At 41.7% G+C, this 6,563-nt stretch overlaps 1 pseudogene; it reads right to left on the reverse strand.

Annotated features, from left to right (window-relative positions):
* Positions 1 to 1,919: 1,919 nt before the first annotated feature.
* Positions 1,920 to 2,038, reverse strand: LOC121003019 (annotated as a pseudogene).
* Between the last annotated feature and the right edge of the window lie 4,525 nt (positions 2,039 to 6,563).

Consider the following 6,563-nt stretch of genomic DNA (forward strand, 5'->3'; position numbering starts at 1 on the left):
GCGGCTCGGATGCGGACCAAAACAATGGACGTGTGCATAAGGCCTTACCCAGTGTTTTACCATTTAGTATGTACGGGTGACTTGCATTATTCCTTCCCATGTGCATAACCTTACATTTGTCAGTGTTAAACCTCATCTGCCACTTATCTGCCCAAGCCTCCAGTCTATCCAGATCCCTCTGTAGTAGTATACTGTCCTCTGTAGTATATATACAGTATACTGTCCTCTTCAGTGTTAATTACTTTACGCAGTTTAGTGTCATCTGCAAAAATTGATATTTTACTGTGCGATCCGTCTATAAGATCATTAATAAATATATTGAAGAGAATAGGGCCCAATACTGACCCCTGAGGTACCCCACTAGTGACAGTGACCCGTTAATAACCACCCTCTGTTTTCTATTAATGAGACAGTTACTTACCCACATACAGATATTTTCTCCCAGTCCGAGCATTCTCATTTTATATACCAACCTTTTATGTGGTACAGTGTCAAATGCTTTGGAGAAGTCCAGATATACGACATCCATTGATTCGCCACTGTCAAGTCTAGAACTTACCTCCTCATAGAAACTGATTAAATTAGTTTGACATGACCGATCCCTCATGAAGCCATGCTGATATGGCGTTATTTGCTTATTTTTATTGACGTACTTCAAGATAGCATCTCTTAGAAAACCTTCAAACAGTTTACCCACAACAGATGTTAAACTTACCGGCCTATAGTTTCCCGGCTCTGTTTTTGTACCCTTTTTAAATATATTGGCACCACATTTGCTATGCGCCAATCCTGTGGAAGACTCCCTGTCAGTATGGAGTCCTTAAATATCAGAAATAAGGGTCTGGCTATTGCATTACTTAATTCTCTTAGGATACGGGGGTGTATGCCATCTAGTCCTGGTGATTTGTCTATTTTAAACTTTTTAAGACGCCACTGTAATTCTTCCTGGGTCAGACAGGGCACTTTTAATGGGGAATTCACTTTTACATTCTGCATTTCATCTGACAGTTTCTTTTCTTCAGTGAATACAGTGGAGAAAAAAATATTTAATAGCTTTGCTTTCTCCTCATCTCTCTCTGTAACTCCCCCCTTATTACACTGTACAGGGCCGACACCTTCAGATTTATACTTTTTACCATTTATATAATTGAAGAACATTTTAGGGTTAGTTTTGCTCTCTTTGGCAATTAATCTCTCGGTCTCTAGTATGGCTGCTTTTGTTTTTTACATGTTCTATAGTTTTTCAGTGCTTCCTCGGTACCCTCCTGTTTTAGTGATTTAAATGCTTTCTTTTTGTCATTTATTGCTTTCTTTACAGTTCTATTTATCCACATTGGTTTCTTCTTGTACCTTATTAACCTTTTATTCCCATACGGTATGTACCTCTCACAATTAGATTTTAGGATGCTTTTAAAAATATCCCATTTTGTGGCTGTATTTTTATTTTTGAGGACTTTGACCCGGTTAGTTTGGCCTATGGCCTCTCTTAGTTGGCTAAATTTAGCTTTTTTGAAGTTTGGTATTTTTGTTTCTCCTTGAAGAAACACTCTTCTGAATGATAATTGGAAGGTTATTACTTTATGGTCACTATTTCCCAGGTGTCCTCCGACCTGCACATCTGTTGTTCTGTCAGGTCTAGTATGGCCGTCCCTCTAGTCGGGTCCTGAACCAGTTGGGAAAGGTAATTGTCTTTTGTTATTGCCAAGAACCTGTTTCCTTTATGAGATATACAAGTTTCAGTTTCCCAGTCTATATCTGGGTAGTTGAAGTCCCCCATAATAACCACCTCATTATGATTTGCCGCCTCGTTTATCTCCTTTAGTATTAGATTTTCTGTGGACTCTGGTATATTAGGTGGTTTATAATAAACTCCTATTAATAATTTATTATTGTTTTTGCCTCCATGTATTTCTACCCACATGCAACGGAACCGGGGATTCCCAACCAGTCTCCCAATCTGGTACTTGCCCGGCCTTAAGCTGTTTAGCTTCTGCGATCTGATGAGTGCAGGTACATCCAGCTTAGAATAACCGTTCACTCATTAACATAGCTAACCACACCCACTGTTCCACCCATATTACAAAACTGGAGTGAGTGGTGTAAAAATGCAAAGACTCACAAAATTTTGCGCAAGTGCATGTAAATAATCACACATTTTCTGTGCAAGCACTTAAATGTTGCACAAGAGAGTGCAAAAAAGTCACAAAAGCCCTATTTTGTGACTTTTTGACTCCAGAATTCTGGAGTAAAGGTATGATAAATCAGGGTCTGTATATTTAGTCCCAGGGCACAAGGAGCTGGTGGACGTGCTCTCTCACTCCAGGTTTACTAAGCTAACTCTAGAATTCTCTAGAGCGCCCCCTCCTGGCTGGAAGTAGGATCAGCCCACTCCCACCAAGAGGAAAAGTTCAGTTTCTAATGCCAACCATACCTTATCATTCCTGAAACATGCAGAAGATATATATATCATAACTAGGAATGAGCGAATCGATTTCGGATGCCTCATCCGAAGTCGATTCACATAAAACTTTGTTGTAATACTGTACGGAGCAGGAGCTCTGTACAGTATCAGAATGTATTGGCTCCGATGAGCCGAAGTTATTACTTAGCGAAGTCTCACGGGACTTCGTGTAATAACTTTGTGAATTAATTATTACTGTAAAAAACCTTGATACTGAACTCGGGTTCGGTTCCAAGGTCCCACTTGGAACCAAACCCGAGTTCAGTATCAAGGTTTTTTACAGTAATAATTAATTCACTAAGTTATTACACGAAGTCTTGTGAGACTTCGCTAAGTAATAACTTCGGCTCATCGGAGCCAATACATTCTGATACTGTACAGAGCTCTCGCTCCGTACAGTATTACAACGAAGTTTTATGCGAATCGACTTCAGATGAAGCATCCAAAGTCGATTCGCTCATCCCTAAACATAACATGACATTAATACAAAATGTAACAAGCTATTGCAGATGCCCCATCTGGAGTATTGCACACGCAATCAGCCATGGCGTTCTGCAGAACTGAAACAGCAAGTCAGGACCCAGAAGCGTTCTGCAGTGTCACCCCCTTCTCTACCTGGTCCTCAACCTCCTCCTTAGTTGTGCTCCTGAACGCCTCCGTGACTGCCACGGTATTCGATGGAGATGTCTAACACAATGGGGGTCGTTGACTAAGACCAGCTTTATACGCCGGTCTTAGACTCCCTCCCGCACTGCCGTAAGACTCCAATTTATTACACGCACCTGCAAAAAAAAATAAAAAATCACTCTACACCCTGTGTGGAGAAGTTTTTCGACAACATTTACACATGGTAGCAGGTGTAAAATGTTTGTAAATTTAGGTCCCGGCCCCTAACACAGCGCAGAAACATTGTTTGAGTACAAAGTATCACATAACAAGCACCGGCATTTCCCCTCTGCTGTAGACTTCTTCTGGCACGTGCAGCACCCCAGACCTAGGGGTATCTGCAAAGTTTGGGTTTGTAATGTAATGTTTTTGACATGCTATGCGCTATTACACCAGCAGGTGGCGTATCGGTGGCACTGAGAATAGAGCTAACCACTCCATTATAATCCTCTTTATAGGCACAGCCTACTCTGATTTCCTGTCAGAAGGGGGAGTTAGCTCGGCAAGCCTGGAGTGTCTATGTGCTCCCACTCCAAGGGCCTTTAGAACTAGAGATCCAGCGGACCACTATTCCAGGGAAACTGCAGAGTCACAGGCCACAGATAATCTGCAAGCTACAGTGTATACAGTCAGCAGAGTGATCAGCACTACAGCTATACAAACTCAGCTGCAGGTGAAGGGAAACATGTTGAGACACCCATCACCACAGTCCAGGGCAGGCAGACTCACATGCCAGCTTTTCACAAGTGGACACCTATAGCCACAAGTGCCAGCTTATTGCTAGTATACTTGTGCCATCATCAGCCACCACACCTAATCATCTGGAGAGAGAAATTGCACTTTGTGCAAACTACTGCTGGATGTATTGTTGCTCTCATCTTCCATTTAGTAAAGAGAGACTTTTGTTCTTTTACTTCTGGCCTGATTCCTTGCTCCATCTTTTTATTGCAGTGGCGTGACACATCTCATCGGGTCCACTACCACTCCTGTGCTCTGCACAGGGGCATGCTGCACATGATTTAGATGCTAATGAGAATTATTTGGAGGCTCTGATCTGATGAGAGATGACCCCAGCAAAGTCTCTGGAGGGGCTGTTCCCCACTATGTTTATTTCGGAATATGACGACATGTCCCCTTTAACGGTGAAGTTCATGGAAGTAGCGATGGCATTTGTGTTGTGCGGTAAGGAAAAAATGTGAATATTTTAGTGACCACAAAGCTATTTACAGCACCCAGGGCACTTTCCATCTACCACCCACTCCTTATATGTGTCCACTGGACACATATTTCACATACTTAATAAGTTATACATAATAATTCCCAGGCTGTATATGAGTATAGCAGAGTCGTGATTGTCAGATATAGGAGAGCTGAGTTATTAGTGTGGCACATTCATATACTAGAGATAGATTTACATTGCATTCTGCACTCGCTGAATTATCATGGAGCATAAACAATGCAGTACGCAAAAAAGTCAACACCGCTACATCTGTATTGTATTGTGTTTTTTTTCAACATTAAATTTTCGTATAATAATCAAGTGCCAAAATAAAGGACAAGGTCAATGAACGGTACATACTCATGGGATGCAGAGGGTCTTCCCAAAGGCCCCTCTGCCACCTATGAAGACATGAGTATTATAAATACTTTATAGAGTTTGCATTGGGGCCCAGATTTAAGTCATGCCTCGTTATGGAACAGACCTCATTTTTAGAATATGATAAATCCAGAAACAGCGCCACCCTTGTCCTCAGGCTGTGTCTGGTATTGCAGCTCAGCCTCATTGCAATAAATGGTTGTAAAATAGAACACCAAATACAGGACAGGTATGGTGGGGTTTTCTGGAAGGAACTATTTCAGGAGAACCTCGGGACATTTATTAAGTCCAGGGCTGTTACTATAACACAACTGCACACAACTGGATCTATTTTGCGGTACGCAAAACACGGATCTGCAAAAAAATACAGATAATGTCCGTGTGACATCCGCATTGTATCCGTTTTTTTTTTTTTTTGCGGACTAAGTGAAGTGAATGGTTCCGCATACGAGCCACAAAAAAAAACGTAACGGACACGGAAAAAAATAAGTTTATGTGCATTATTAAAAATGCTTGGAAATTAACCTGTGGTGCACACATTAAGGCTACGTCAACACGACGACATTTAGGGCACAACTACACTGCAACATTTGTAGCGCAACATTTTGTTGCACTAATGTCGCGCGACAATTTTTATAATGGCAGTCTATGGTGTCCCACTGCAACATGCTGCGACTACGACGCAACAGTCGCAGAAAAATCCATCTCGAATGGATTTTCTGCGACTGTTGCATGTTGCAGTGCGACACCATAGACTGCCATTATAGAAATTGTCGCGCGACATTAGTGCAACAAAGTGTCGCGCGACAAATGTCGTCGTGTAGATGTAGCCTAAATATGCAGCCTGTCACTCCTTTCTGCGGATTTTTACTGTTCATTTTAGAAGATTTGCAACGGATACGCAACAGATTTTTTCCGTTGCCTGTGGACATCCTGTACACTAAAATTGCAATAGCATTGCCAGGCCTGAATATGGAGTAAAAGGAGTCCCAGTGGTTAAGTGGGTGATCACAGCCTGTCGTAATGGCCGGAGTCAGAGAAACCTCTTGATCCAAGTTTTTTTTACCAATTAGATTAGAGATGAGAGAAGTATTGTAAAGTTTGATTCAGCTGCAAAAAAATTGCTTTGTGACAAATTACTTTATCACGAAGCGCATTTCTTTGTAAGTAGTGAGTACAATGACAGGGAGAGGCCATCGCGCGCCCCCCCCATCATTGTACCCCTCAGATGCCGCATTCATAGCTGTAATACAGTGTAAAAAAAAATTGAACATTTTTCGAAAATCATACTTACCTCATCCGTTTGATTGCGACAGGCCGGCCACCTCCATCTTGATCAAAGATCTAGTGTGAAATCTTGCGCGGCCCATGATGACGTTATCAGGTCGGCCGGCGTGGTGACATCATACTGTACGTCACCGCGCACGAGATTTTGTGTAAGATCTTTAATGAAGATGCTGGCCGCCGGCTCGTCGCAATCAAATCAATGTGGTAAAAAATATATAATTTACCGCCATTCAGGTAAAATCGATTCGCTACCACAAAGCACGAGGAAATTCGGCTTTGCGGCGAATAGAATTTTCCCTGAAATTCGGAATTCGCTCAACATTAGTCCCCATATAAAAAAAATAGATATGTGGTATTGACACAATTGTAACAAGCCCTACAATAATGTCATACTATTTATACTGTACCGTGTATGGCGTAAAAAAATAAAATAAAATAAAATCCCACTCGGAAAGGACAACCCCCACCAGACAGTACATGAATAAGTGATATAATGGACCCCAAATGCTGCCAATAAAAGCTACGGCAGGTCTGTCAAAGCCTTTATTTGGC

This window comes from Bufo bufo, chromosome 5 (assembly GCF_905171765.1).
Source record: "Bufo bufo chromosome 5, aBufBuf1.1, whole genome shotgun sequence".
Taxonomy (NCBI): domain Eukaryota; kingdom Metazoa; phylum Chordata; class Amphibia; order Anura; family Bufonidae; genus Bufo; species Bufo bufo.